General features: G+C 43.9%; 1 protein-coding gene across 4 annotated transcripts in view; it reads right to left on the reverse strand.

Moving 5' to 3' along the window:
* Nucleotides 1-15,007, reverse strand: part of KCNC2 (potassium channel, voltage gated Shaw related subfamily C, member 2) — a 134,535-nt gene that overhangs the window by 8,624 nt on the left and 110,904 nt on the right. The window lies entirely within an intron of this gene.

A 15,007-nucleotide genomic window follows, 5' to 3' on the forward strand; every position in this document is an offset into this window, starting at 1 on the left:
AATTCTGACAAGACCCAAGGTAAATTGTGATGGTGTTCCTGAGGTACCCTCTTCACTGCATTGGTTATAACCTCTTCTGCCCTTAATACCAAAGAGAATGGACTGAACACATTCAGAGAATAGCGCCAGAGTGGAGAGAACACCAGTAACTTCCAGATTACTTTGGACTGTTACTTTTTCCACAGGCTTTCTAAACTTATATGAGAGCCTTTTAAAACCTACAGACCTCTGCCTGCCCCATAGCTTCCAAATAACCCTGAAAAACTACATATGTAAACCAGTGTGTGCCACACCAGGCCACCACTCTCAACAGCCCACTACCACTTGGAGACAGAACAAGATCCCTAATGTGCCTAAGGAACCTCTAAACCCTGATTCAACTAGCAGTTAAACTCCCCCCCCCCCCAAGAGTCCAAAGGTCCTGACTGGCTGTTGCTGGCTTTCTCTCCAGGTCAACAGGCTACAAAGCAGATTGGCAGATATGAAAAAGAAGTTGAGATTGTACATCACAGAGGTTTTATGCTGCTTTATTTATTGGCTGTTTTAGGCTGTCTGATTGAATCGTTTTTTTATATTTCTAATTTGCCCTGAGTCTCTGAGAGAGAACAGAAGACAATAAATGAAATAAACAAAATAAAATAAGAACACAGGTCCCCTGCCCATATGGGCTTACAATCTAAAACAGAAGACATGGAAACAGGGAAGACAAGGAGGTGCAGGAAGGAACAAACGGGAAGGAATGCTGAACACTTACTGTGAAGGTTCCTTCTACTCTGAGGAACAGGGGCCTCTTAGCATGGGTGATTCCCACCATTTAGTCAAGGAGGCAGTATTTAATTTTCATGGTCTGTGTGGCTGATGAGGTGCTGAACAGCTCGGAGTAACTTTCTTGTACCTTGAGTTTTCTCATGAACTCTGAAAACAGGGGGGAGGGGAGGGGAGGAAAGCATACATCACATACATCTAGCTAGGATGTTGAGGGGAATGTTGAAGCATCAAACCATTCTGAATCTGATCCCTTGAAAAGAACAGGTGACAGGGCTGGGGAGCAAGGCGGTCTACCTATGCAGTACTGAATCTCTCAGAAACCTGTTCGAAGAAACCTGGCTTCAGAGATTTCTCATTGTGGTCGATCAACTGGCTAAACCAGTCAACATGGATGATCCTGAAACCAGGAATATGCCCTACACATATAGAACATATTAGAGGGCAAGGTTGCCTCTTGGTAGAGAGGGATGGACTTGGTTCCGCCTTGCCTGTTTACACAGGTCAAGCAGATAAATTTTCTGACCTTACCAAGATATGCTTCTGATGTACTGGAGGAAAAAAGAAGAGGCAGACTAACCTGATAGCCCTGATCTCTACCCAAATGATTGTCTTCTCCCTGCCTTGGCTGACCAGTGGCTTGCCATTCTGTCAGGTTGGTATCTGAAGAGCCTTGGATCTGAGCTGGTATTAAATACACTTTCCATTGGAAAGATTAATCTGCTAGGTCCACCTCCCAATTCTCTGGCAGAGAGTGTCTAAAATGTTGACCTTCACATTTTCCATCATTACTGTATCAGATTGGTAGGGAAGAAGATCTACTAAAAGGGGCTTTGCATGGAACATTATCCACTGGACAGAATAAAAACAGCAGATTATTGGATCCTGCAGACAAACTAAGGTGAGGTCTGCAGAACTGAACCTCAGGACCTTCCGGTCCAAATTAACAGGACACTATGCCTAGTCTTCCTGAAGAAATAACTTCTCTTGGGTCAGATCTATTATCACCCCCGGGATATTTTGACATTTTGTATCCCACTTTACCTCCTCAGACTCAAGGAAGCGAACAATGCAATATTAGGGAATCAAGATTGGCTTCGGCCATGAAAAAGGAAGCTTTGAGAAATCTGGACACTGCATCCCCAGCCTTGTTATCCCCTTATAGAATCAACTGGAGCATCCTAAATGCCTATACAATGGGAGGCCCTGGCAGACAGAGATGTGGCCGCCACTTATGATAGTGAGAGTGGAGAATTCATGTGACCTACAAAGGGCAATCTCAAACCTATGTTCAGTATGGTGTACAGAGATTTCTCAACATCCTGAGACACAAGGCTGTAGACACATCTAGAAGAAGCACCTGCAACATATCCATAGTACTTCTTGGAATAATATAGTTTTAGAGGGGAGCTGTGTTGGTCTGCAGTAGAACAACTAGATTCTAGTCCAATAGCACCTTAGATTTTTTGGAGTATAAGCTCTGAGGGAGCTTTAACTCTCGAAAGCTTATACCCCAAAATCTTGTTGGTCTCTAAGGTGCTACTGGACTTGAATCTTGGGGTAGTATAGAATCTGCTAGCATAGACCAGACTACCTGTTTAAAATGCGGAGAACAGCATTACTTTTTCTCTATAGGAAGGAGTTCCCTGGTGTCTCTAGGTTCACCTTTCAGACTCTGAAGCATATTCTGACAGATCCAGGGCTGTTTAGCTAGGAGACTTGATAACCATCTTGATTAAGTGTGGTGTGTTAGTTGCTTAGGTACACAGGAAATTGATAATTGTCCTGCCTCCTTGACTAAATGGTGGAAATCACCCATGCTAAGATACCCTCCCCCTCAAAGTAAGAACAAAAATTCATGTAAGTTGCTTTTCAGAAAGCCACACATAACAAATCAACCCACTGGTGTTCTTAGGCTAATATAATATAGAAAGGTTAATCAGGGGTTGAGAGTATTTTGATCAAGCTTAATGGAGCAATCGACAGTTTATGTGAAATAAATTATGGGATATTCATTGCTTAAAAAGTCTATATGGCAAAGCTGCTTTATTAAAAGTACTAACCCCAAGAAAAAATGTTGAAATAATCTGTATGATTTAGGTTGTGGTGAAAAACAAATCGTTCAAAACTGACTGGGATTTCTGAGTGTAACACTCTCATAATCATGCCAAATCAAAAGTGGACTATGCTGAGGAAAGATTTTAAGAAACTGGAACATATTACACAATAAAAAGCATTTGATGTTGCTCATTTTCAGTCCTCAGAAATCCTTATCATCCCATCACTGGGAGGGGAAAATATTTCTATTCATTTCAAAGCAAATATTTCATAGAGACATGTTTCATTGTTAAGGAGGAGTGATGCTAAAGGCTTAAACTGAACACTATTTAATGATTCAGTTTATAGGTTCACTTGCACAAAACTGTGAAACCTCCTGTCAACTCAATGACTCAGTTCTTTAATTTCCGGTGTGTAGAGTTCCCTTTTCTTCCAAACCTCTTTTCTCATGTCTGGGATCAGGAGGAATGGTTTATGGATAAGAAAAAGTGAACCCTTGATTCTCCTACTGAAGAAGTAAGTTTCTCATTGGATCAGTATTCTTAGATAAAATGTGATTTTGTTATTTATGCAAATCTCATTATGGATTTTCTTGCACTTTCTACCCTTTGGTAACAATATAAAGCCTTAAGATTTCTTATGTAGGCTGATGGAATGTTAGCAAAACTGCTCGTAAGTGAATTCTAGCACTGACTTTATATTATATTCAAGTAAATATATATTTATTCTTTTAAAACTTTCTATAGTTTCCCTTCCTCTGTTGAAGATTTAGGGGGAAGGGTTGTAGCTATCTGCATATGGAGCTAGTGTTCCTGAAAAGCCTTAGGGATAAAAAATTAAGACATGGAATAAAATATAGACTCCATTTTCCCCTTTCAGATGGGCACAATGGGGGGGGGGAAACCAGTGGTCACACATAGTGATAGGCTAACTCTTCTAACCTGCCACTTCATAATGACAGCAGCAAACTAATTTATTTACCCAAAAGTTTGAATAATAATTCCCCCAATCCAATTTTTTAAAAATAAACTCTTTATTGAAACATTGGAAAAATGGTTACTATTTCTCAGGGGTCATTTGGGGGGGGACGTGGGGGGACGCCATCCCCTCGGGTGAGGTGCGGGAGGGCGGGGCCTGGAGCTCCCTGCTGGTGCCCGCTGGAGGTCGCCGCCGGCTGTGGGGAGGACACACTTCCGGTGATGTCAGGGGGTGTGGCATATGCTAATGAGTTATGCTAATGAGTCCCCCTAGCTCTTTTTCTACGAAATGACCCCTGCTATTTCTTGAACACACAGCAGGAAACCTGACCTCTAAAAGTTATATTATTAACCCCCAATCCAATTTTGACATTCAAACTCGGTTGCACTTCTAGTGATATGATAAGGCATGCAACAGGCTTCGACTCCCTCCAAACCTCCCAATGGACACCTAATATTGCCCTGCCACCTGTTTTCTCTCCTTTCACGTGCCCCAAGAGATTTCCCTCCAGCCCTGCATCTTGGAATGTTATTATAAGTGCTCATGTTCTTAGAAGGAATGCCAGGTACTGGACACTACATTTCTCAGGCTTCTAGAGAGACCTCCAGCTGCTGCTGCATCCAGCAGGCAAGTAAATGGAATGCAAGAATTCTTTTCTAGTTTAAATAGAATTCTGAGCTGTAAAAGAACTTCCTGGGGTTGTAATGCTGCCCTTGAATCGAAGTAGAGCATGAAGAGCCTAGTAATTACCAACTCTGGCAGTATCACTAATCTCGCATGCAGGGCTAAATTGAGTACATATTTAGTAAATTTACTTCAGGGCTTGATCATTTTCTTAATCCCTAAATGAAGAAGCATAAATTAAAGTGGGGCAGTGAAAGGTAATTCACTAACCTACTTGAGCTATACAGACCTATATTTATTGCCATTTGTTCTATCTGTATCTTTATACAGACATATGTTCTACAAAAGCTCCAGCTGTCTGAAACTTATCCCCAACACCAGCCTAAATGAAGACAACAATCCTGGGAAGTGCTAGTTAACATGCCTCAGATACGGCTGTGGCAAGGAAGGAGGGGTATAAATAGAAAGCTGTAGCCCAGAAGCTGCAAGAATGACCTGTCCACAGGGTTGGCCATTCAAATGGCAACTAGGGCTACACCAGCACCTGTGACCTGAGCAGTGGAATGGTCATCATGGCGACAAGGCAAGGTGAGACTTCCTGGGCCTGGTGAAAGTTAGGGGGGGGGAGGGTCGTGTAGCAGCTGCAGGAGTGTATCTAAATGTCCATTGTCAAGAGCCAAGGAGGAATGTGTGGTTGGTCTTCCAGAGCACCAGGGGAGATGTGGGTAATTTGAACTGACACCTCCCCCCATGCATACACACCAAGTTAGAAGGCAGGTAAAGTATGAGGCAATCACATGGCAAGGGGGTTGGACATGGGCCACAGAGGCAAATCGGAGGGTACTTATTCCCCTTTTCAACTCCTTAGCAGCTTTTTTTGCCATGCAAGGACAAAATCAACAGTTACCTATACCTCAGTTAAACTCCATACAAAAAGGATGAAAATAGAAATTTAAGATTTGTTCTTGGTTTTATAAAGTAGCAAAAAAACCCAGCTGACTTTAGGGATGTAAATTATATGAGTTATACCGATTATATAGAAAGCATAATATCATTGGTATCTAGAAACTATTAGCAATGTGTGGTCCCCATCTGCAGATGTCTAAATCCACAGATTGGGGCCACACAGACACTAAACAGATTTTTCAGCAAACTTGGGTGACTTCTTAGGTTTTCAGGAAAATCTGAAATGTTCACAAAAATACATGGGGGGAGGTTAAATCTCCTCAAAAGTAAAGTAGTATTCTCTGCACAAGCACAGAGAATGTATTAACCTCTGGTTGTTGGTAATGGAGCCAGAGAGCTGCATTGGGGTCAAGTGGCAGTAATGACACAGCCCAGGGATCTGTGCCGGGTCCACTGGTGGCAGCTGCACAGTTTGGGGCTCTTTGCTGGGCCTGGTGGTGGTAGCCCGAGAGCTGCACTGTCCCGGTAGCAATGGCCACACAACCCAGGAGCCACACTGGGCCCAGCTGCAGCACAGTCCAGGACTCTGCACTGGGCCTGGTGGTGGTTGCACAGCCTGGGAGCCCCTCTGGGCCTGGGAGGGTCACATAGCCCAGAAGCCATGCTCAGCATGCAATCACTGGAAGAACTGCACTGGACATGCTGCTGCTAGTGGCACAGTTTGGGAGTCCCCGGTGGTGGAGGTGCAGGCTTGGGAGTCACACTGGGCATGAGCCCTGTTAGAAACTGAGAGGGAATCCCCCCGTGAGTATCGCAGGCCTACACTAGTTTCAATATACTATCTTAAAAAACAACATTTATTTGGAAAACAGATAAATTACCCTCTATAATAGATATAGCAAAGAAACTGCTGGAAATAGCTGAACTGAACAAGCTGACTATGTTATTACGTGGTAAAGATGAGATACTGTTCCAAAGAAGATGGATAAGAGTATATAAATGGTGGGGAAAATATTTTATATGTAAGACTCCAAAAACATAAAAATGTATACATAAAAGTGCTTTTGGCTGTACAGTAAAACTGAATAAAGAAAGTAGTTAAAAAAAACATTTATTTCTGTACCTTCAAGCACATTTTTGAGGATTCATCAATATATCTAATAGCCAAGTTGCCCCTGGAGTGCGGATCGCTAAATCAGCACTCCGGGGGCACTTGGAGGGGAGGGGGAGGTTTGTGCACACGTGGGCCAGTCCCCACGTGTGCACAAAAATGCTAAAAGTAGGGAAAAAATTCGGGGGGATATTTAAATCCCCCAAAAGTGCAAGAGCATTCCGTGCGCATGCGCATGGAACGCTCTGTAGCTGACCGCGCCGCCGCCACCTCCTCGGAGCCAGGGCCGCCGCCACCGCCTCCGAGCCCGGCAAAGGGGGGGAAAGACCGGCCTCTCCGCCGCCGCCGCTGCCTCGGAGCCGGGCGGGGGGGGAGGACCGGCCTCGCCTCCTCCTCCTCCTCCTCGGGAGATCGAGCGGGGGGGGATGGAGGAGACGGAGCTCTTCTCCCCCCCCCCGCGAGTATCGCGGGTCCCCGTCTTGTTATAATTACTTCAGTGCACATACCTAATATTAATTTATTTGTTATCACAAAGGTCATGGAGTACTGGATAATCACTATAAATTCCACAATGCATTATTAATAATTACATTAAAAGTGTAACCCTAAAGCTCAGAGCATGCCTAATGTTAATAGCCATATACTACAATCAAGTAATAGAACCTACAAGTCCAGGATTTCCTTAGGAAATGTTTAAAAGGGAAATCACCCCTAAAGGACATTTCTTAATTCTCCAAATGGTCATCTAAGGGTCTGAGAGCTTAAATGCAAAGTGCCTCTTAATCTGTGAAAAACTCATGTTATCCTCAAGCACTGAAGAGCATAGAGTTAATCCAGAGAATTTGTGAAAATTAAGTCTTAACTAAACTGCAGAAGATACAAGACAGGAACTTTGCAGCTATATGGGAGAAAAAGAACATCCTGAAAGATCCTTTTATTTGTAGCAAATTTTATATTTTCTTAAATATGTACCTTGGCAGAACAACCAACCAGAAAACTACATATATTAAGAGCAGTGAAGTGCTTTGTTGTTTTAAAGAATATTAAGATTCCACTCATTGCTAAATTAAGTTGCAGGTGAGCATGCCATTTTCATATCACATATGTACTAAATCTGGGAACCAAAATGAAAAAAATTGGAAACTTCCACAAATTAACAGCCAGTCTTATAGCCCCAGTACAAGAAATGTGGAGTGAAAATTTTAAAGTGCTTTATTTTTCCTGTAGAAAATTTTCAATTTCTAATAATTTATTGTTATAAAAAAATTAACAACAATGTCATTGCCAATACAACATTAGGCAAGCTTAGCCATTTTAGAGTTCGAATTACCATTTTTCAAGTGATTATCCCTAGGAATGGGTATCCGATGAACGAAGCTTTGACTCTCAAAATCTTGTTACTTTACAGTACTAGCGGAGTCAAATCTTGCTCCCTAGAAATTGTGTGAGCAATAATATGTATGGTTTATTGATCTGTAAACAGGGAGGAAGAATTAAACCACAATATGCATAATAATCCAAATTTTTAAAAAGTAGTTATTAATTCATCTGACTGGCTATGTATGTCAAATCAAAATGAAAACTGAAATTCTTATTCATATGTCGCCTCTTACAATCTGATATGGAACGAACACAAAATAGAAGTGATGCTACAAGAATGACTGTGAAAATGAACATAGATTCAGGTGGGATAGCCGTGATGGTCTGAAGCAGCAGAACAAAGTTTGAGTCCAATGGGGCACCTTTAAGACCAACAAAGTTTTATTCACGGTATAATTAACAGCAAAAAATAAAAAACCTCAAGAATCAGGGAGACAGATCCCATGAATTTATCCCATTAATAGAAGTTCTTTACTTTAGCACAAGGAGCCTTCTGCTGATGTAAGAGTCTGCTCTGCCACAATCAGAGAAAGCCTACTTACACCGGAATAAAGCGCTGATATTAGTATGAAAGATCCAACCCAATGAACAGCAGATTTTTAAACCAATGTCTAAAGATAGTAAAGTATTTGGGATAGAGATTCCATTAGCAAGGAACCCTCATTAGATAGCCAGCTACCTCACATGAAATGGTGAGCGGGGGATCGGGGACTTCAACAAGATATCTTACTAATTGGTCAAGATTGGCGATCCTCTCACCAATGCTTAACATCTATATGCGCCCCCTCGCCCAGTTAGTCCGGAGTTATGGGCTGGGTTGCCATCAGTATGCTGATGACACTCAGCTTTATCTGTTAATGGATGGCCATCCATCCTCCATTCCTGGAAATTTGGCTGAGGCTTTGGATGCTGTGGCTGGATGGTTGCGGCAGAGTCGATTGAAGTTAAATCCATTGAAGACGGAGGTCCTGTACCTGGGTTGTGGGAGTGTGGAGGTGGGCACCAGGCTTCCCACACTGGAAGGGACAACTCTGGTGCCGGCCCAGTTGGTGAGGAGCCTGGGAGTAACACTGGATACCTCCTTATCTATAGAGACCCAGGTTGCTGCAGTCGCCAGATCCGCATTTTTCCATCTTAGGCAGATCAGGCTACTGAAGCCCTATCTCTCCCCCCAGGACTTAGGTACGGTGACCTAAGCAATGGTCACTTCCAGGTTTGATTACTGCAACTCGCTCTACACAGGTTTACTCTTGAAGTTGATCCAGAAATTACAGCTGGTACAAAATGCGGCAGCGCGCCTGCTGACGTCGACACCTGTGTGGGACCCCATTTGGCATGTGCTCTGTCAGCTGCATTGGTTGCTGGTTGAGTACCGGATCCGCTTCAAGGTGTTAGTAATGACCTTCAAAGCCTTATACAGCTTGGGACCAACATATCTAAGGGACCGCCTCTTCCCATATACACCTTGGAAAGCGTTATGCTCTGAGAGTCAACAACTCCTGGTGATCCCTGGCCCAAAGGACATCCGCCTAGCCTCGACCAGGGCCAGGGCTTTTTCTGCTCTGGCCCCCGCCTGGTGGAACATGCTCCCTATTGAGATCAGGGCCCTGCAGGATCTTATGCAATTCCACAGGGTCTGGAAGACAGAGCTGTTCTGCCAGACCTTTGGCTGAGGCAGCAGGCATCCACATATAGCCCCCCCAAGGTTGCAATCTCCCACCTACTGATAACCGGCCATACCTAGTTACATCAATAGGCTGGATTCTTCCCTACGGCAAGCATGACTACTGATTTTATATGTTTTAATGTGTTTTAAATTTTATCGTATTTATCAAAATGTTGTAACCCGCCCTGAGCCCGTTTATGGCAGGATATACATGCGAAAAATAAATAAATAAGATCACATGAAGCCAACAATCATCAAGTTAACCTTAAAGCATTATCATGTAATAAACAGTTGAGAAAAATATTAGGTCTTTCTACTGCCACTGTTTTGCTCTGTGCATAGAAAAATGAGGCAGTTAATAATAGACCAGAAGAAATGGAAAACAGGAGAGTAAATACACAAGTTGCCCTAATGGAATCACAGGATTGGATGACACATGGAGAGCTGAGTAGAGGCAAAGCTGAATATGTGTGCTAGTGTAGTGAAGTTGTCATTATGTCGGTTGTCCTTCCAAAAGAAGTTCACAGAAGGATCATATATATCACCATAACAAAACAAAGTGATTGAGCTTCCTGTACCACAGTAAAGAAGGCTGTAGCAATGATATGTTCCTAATTTTGGAGCTGGGTCATCAATAAACTTGAAATCTTATCCAAATCAAGCTAGTCCTTGGCCTGTGTATACGAGAACAAAGGCAAGGATAGAGAGCAAAAGATGTTATTTAAGTGGAGGGCCTGTAGCTCAGTGGTAAAGCATTTGTTTGCCATGCTGAAGGTCCCAGGTTCAATCCCTATCATTTCCAGTTAAAGGATCTGGCAGTAGGTAAATGTGAAAGACCAACTACCAGAGACGACAGAGAGCTGCTCCCAGTCTGAGTAGACAATACTGACTTTGATGGACCAAAGATCTGACTCATATTCATTTTACTATCATACAAGAGGATCATACTATCTGAGAGTATCCTAACAAAATATGAAGTATCCTTATTTAAATCATCTTGATTCTTAGGGCTCATTCTCTGCTTACTGCCACTGCAGTTTGGACTGACCCTGCCAGACAGCCATTTGCTGAGGTAGTCTAGATCATGACACTATCACAAATGGAACTCAGCATAGATGCACTCTCCTGCTTTGATGATAAAAATCTAGGTATCCTGATTTGCATCTTGTGGAGGAAAAAGAAGTTTTTGGGTGTCAGTTTCAGCAGAAAACAGCAGGAAGGCACTGGCTGCACTATGTACACAGAAATTAGTCTTAAAAGGACACCCACCCACATACCCTACAGACCCTTTGTTAAGGATTAAAAAATATGCTCTCTCGCTTCTATATATTAATAGCCAAGTCAGCTAAATCACCAATCACTTAAATTCGGCGACCAGAGCAGTTAACAATCAAGACAGATCTTTCTACAAACCTGAAAATTGCCCCAGGTTGCTAAAAAATCTGAAATTTACAAAATACATTGAGGTGTTTAAAAAAATTCAAAATGATAAGAAACAGAAGCTGTCAGTGGCTGTTGCTAGGCAACCACAGCATTCTAGGTTCAGTTTTTGTTATTAAAAGGCAAGGGGTGGGGGCAGGGTCCTTTACAGGGCTGTTTTGCAGGGTCACAGCCAGTGGTGGGGCACAGGGGTTGCATCTCCTTTCATATCTGCAGCGCCCCCACCCCCATTCCCCACTCAATCCCAATCTTTCCTCATCTTCCCTTTCAGCCGCCGCTCCAGCCCAAAGCGATTTTGCTAACCCTCCTTCCTTCCTGCGGCTCTTCCTGAAGCTACTGCACCCGCTCTGTCCGCTGGCAGAGCCTGGGGCACCAGCTGGCCCTTCAGCTCACAGGCTCTGCTTGCAGGCTCCCTTGACATGTTGGTGGCATGCAGAAGTTGCATCAGGGAGACAGCAGACATAATAATCGCAAAAGGCGAGCCAGGCACAAGGAGGGGAAGGAATGTAAAGATCAAAGGGGGAAAGTGGGATGTCTTCTCCTCATGTCGCTTCCCTCAAAACATACAACCTTATTGCAAAACCGTCCACCTCCCCCGCAAATTGCACAAAACAAAACCCTGAATTGCAAAAAGAACCCAGCTTTTATCGGTATATTTCAGGTCTCAGAGCAGGTATCTGATCTGTATTTGGCTATCAGTATAGCTGAACCCCAGTTCATTCTGGGTTCATTCCAGGGGGATTCATTCTGCTATATCAAATACAAGGAGTCAGTTAAAACTAACAGCCTTGAGCTGCCAGTCCCCTATTGGGATTAAATGCGTTTGTTTCTGTCCCCAATCTCGGGGAGAGAAAGAGAGGCATTTTAAGAATGCCTAGGTTCCCTGGCCGTGGGGCACCTGGAGAAGAGCAGGCAGGAAACCTAGGCATGTTTCCATTCCTGCCCTTCCCTTCCCCAGCCAGCCCGCTGTGGCAGGTTGCCTGGGGAAGGGAAGGGCAGGCATGGAAACGTGCCTCCTTCCCTCTCTGAGCTTCTCCGTGGCTGCGGAGAAACTCGGGGAGGGAAAGTGGGGAGGGATGTTTAAATGCCCTTCTTTCCCTCCCCGAGATTAAGTTGGCTGTGGAAGGGAAGGGCAGGCATGGAAACATGACTCCGAGCCTCTCTGCTACTGCAGAGAAACTCAGGGAGGGAAGGGAAAGTGGGGAGAATGTTTTAAATGCCTTTCTTTCTCTCCCCATGTCAGCTAGAGAGCCAAGGCAGAGAGCCAAGGCTTTCTCTTGTCAATTTCACTAACAGCTGACTGGCAGGGAGTGACATTGACAAGAAAATCCGCAGGGGCTAACAGAGGAATAGAAGGCATTTTTAAGGGGCCTCCTTTCTCTCTCCTGGGGTATATCAGACCAGAATATTTTCAGCAATACTGAATATTTCCCCAATCCAAATATTTTACCAGTATTGGACTGGGGAAATTTGGCATTTACCGATATATTTTGGATCTGATTTATCCGAAGATGAAAAATACTGGGGTTTTGTCTGTGTGTTTTTGCACAGCTCTAGGCCATAATAATCCATGCTTTTGTAATTTTGTGGCTGGATTATTTTAATGTGTTCTATGTTGGGCTACTCTCAAAGACAAAAAGGAAACTACTACTGGTTCATTACACAATATCCTGATTATTGTCAGGGTTAGTATATGGAAGGGAACCACAATTTTTTTTTAAGCCGGAGGGTGTCTTTGGAATTCTGACATGGAGTGGTGGGCACAACCATAAAACGGCTACCACAAGAAGCGGAGCCAACCATCAAGAGGAAGCCCAAGTGCAGGGGAGGAAAGGGGCAATTAAAAAATTACACTGGGAAAGAAGAGTGAGAGACAATAAAACCAACACTGTGGCAGCAGCTGCCACTGAAACAATGTTGTTTTAATTTGCGTAGCCAGACAGATTTTCAATGACCAATCAGAGGCTCTGCTGGGTAACTGAATCCATGACTCTCTTCCAATAAAGTCTGCCCTTCAGTGTAAACTGTCAAGGAAGCCCGAGGCTAAACCCCGTGGATTCCCAGGGCAAGTGCACACAAGAACCAGACTGCTGTTTTTAAAAAATATTATAAAGTTTATTCAGGAAATATTAATAAAGAGAGGTTACTGCCAACATATTGCTCTGAAACAACAAGGAAAACAACAAAGCTAGCTTCAACAGATTTTAAAGTTAAGCTGGTTCATTTGCATTTGGTTTCCGGAGTTAAAAGACTGCCCTTGATAGATTGACTGAAGAAAAAGAGCTATTAAATATTTAATAAGCTCTTGAAAATATAGCATTTAATATTCTCTGATAGAAGCCCAAGATTTATGTAACAAGAAACAAATGTGTATTTTCTAAAAACTTAGTAAAAGCTTGTTTTTGAAATGACACCTAACCCTGAATGCTCCATTATGCTTACTGGAAATCTTCATCATAGACTATAGATTGTCTCTGTATTAAACATGCATAATATATGCGAACAAGTTAAATGCAGGTCATCTGTGATCAACAGGAACCTCCCAGGAACTTTACAAACTTCTTGTTTTGAAGCCCAAGACAGCCAGCAAAAACAAAAGGTTTATTGAGCCTCTAGTGAGCTACCATTCATGGTTGGTGGGCTGTGTTTGCCATGGTGGCATGGTGGCATACACAATGTATATATACAACAGCCTTGTTTGTTACTTCAGCCTGCCCTAAAAAAGCACTAGGAACTACATTCCGCTAGAGAGAAACTAAAGGGAGGGATGTAACTTGGCCCACTAATCTCACACTCTTCTGAACCAGCCTCTGTACCTATATCAGCCTTACATAGGCCCTGTTCATACGAGGGGTTTTGGTCCGGGAGCGAGACAGAATGGGGGCGGATCAAACGGGCACGATCCCATGGCAACATCTGGGTATCGTTGCCTGCCCGTCTCCGATCCGTCCCTTCCGGCCGAAAACCCGCACCAAAAAGAACCACCTACCTGGGTGGTTCTTCCGATTGAAGCGCCTCAAGCCGGCCGTCGGATTGGCCGGCGCATCCTTGTGCTGGCACATCCCGGCCCCCGGCCGAACTGCGCATGCTTGAGCATGCGCGGTTCGGCAGCCTCCCCCTCCCACTCGCCTCTTCCTCCCCGGCATCTGATCGTGCCAGGGAGCAACGGCGTGCGGCTAATGGGATCCGTGGGATCCCGCCGCGGCGTTTCTTTTTTGGCGCGGCTTTTAAAAGACGCGCTTCGCCTCGTGTTTTCCCTGCCGTGTGGCAGGGGCCATAATGAAGCTATTTGTCTCTCCACCTATCAGCCAGATGGGTTCAACTTTGTTTAATTTGGCAGTCTTAGCATTTAATGCCACTGAACAGCACAGTTGCAAAGAGAAGAATAAACCACTGCAAAATCCAATCCACCTAGTATTTCAGGAACATCTACTGTTTGATGTCACATCTTTTTCTATTTGAGCGTGTACAGAAGAGGGCAACCAGGATGGTGAGAGGGTTGGAATCCAAGTCTTATGAAGAAAGGCTGAAAGAGTTGGGTATGTTTAGCCTGGGAAAAAGAAGGCTTAGAGAGGACATGATTGCAGTCTTCAAATATTTGAAGGGCTGTCATGTAGAAGATGGAACAGATCTATTCTCTCTTGCTCCGGATTGCAAGACTAGATCTAATGGGTGGAAATTACAAGGGAGTTGATACCGGCTAAGTATCAGGAGAAACTTCCTAACTGTAAGAGTGGCTGAGCAGTGGAACACACTGCCTCGGGAGGTGGTGGATCCTCCTTCGTTGGACGTTTTCAAGCAGAGGCTGGATGACCATCTTGCGGGTATGTTGTAGGGCTATCTTTTGGCTATGCTCCTGCAGAGTGCAGGGGGTTGGACTAGATGACCTGCAAGGTCCCTCTAACATTCTATGATTTTTTCCCCCATCTTAAGCTTTTCCTCCCCCACCTATCCTTCACTGACTGAGGCCTGGAAGCCTCAACACTGTTGGCTGCTGATTGCCTATCAACCCCCACAACAGAGATTACTCCAATGTAACCTCTTGACATTCTTTCTGTAAAGAAGAAAACATTGCTGGT

This window comes from Gekko japonicus, unplaced genomic scaffold (assembly GCF_001447785.1).
Source record: "Gekko japonicus isolate JY-2015 unplaced genomic scaffold, Gekko_japonicus_V1.1 scaffold188, whole genome shotgun sequence".
Classification (NCBI taxonomy): Eukaryota; Metazoa; Chordata; class Lepidosauria; order Squamata; family Gekkonidae; genus Gekko; species Gekko japonicus.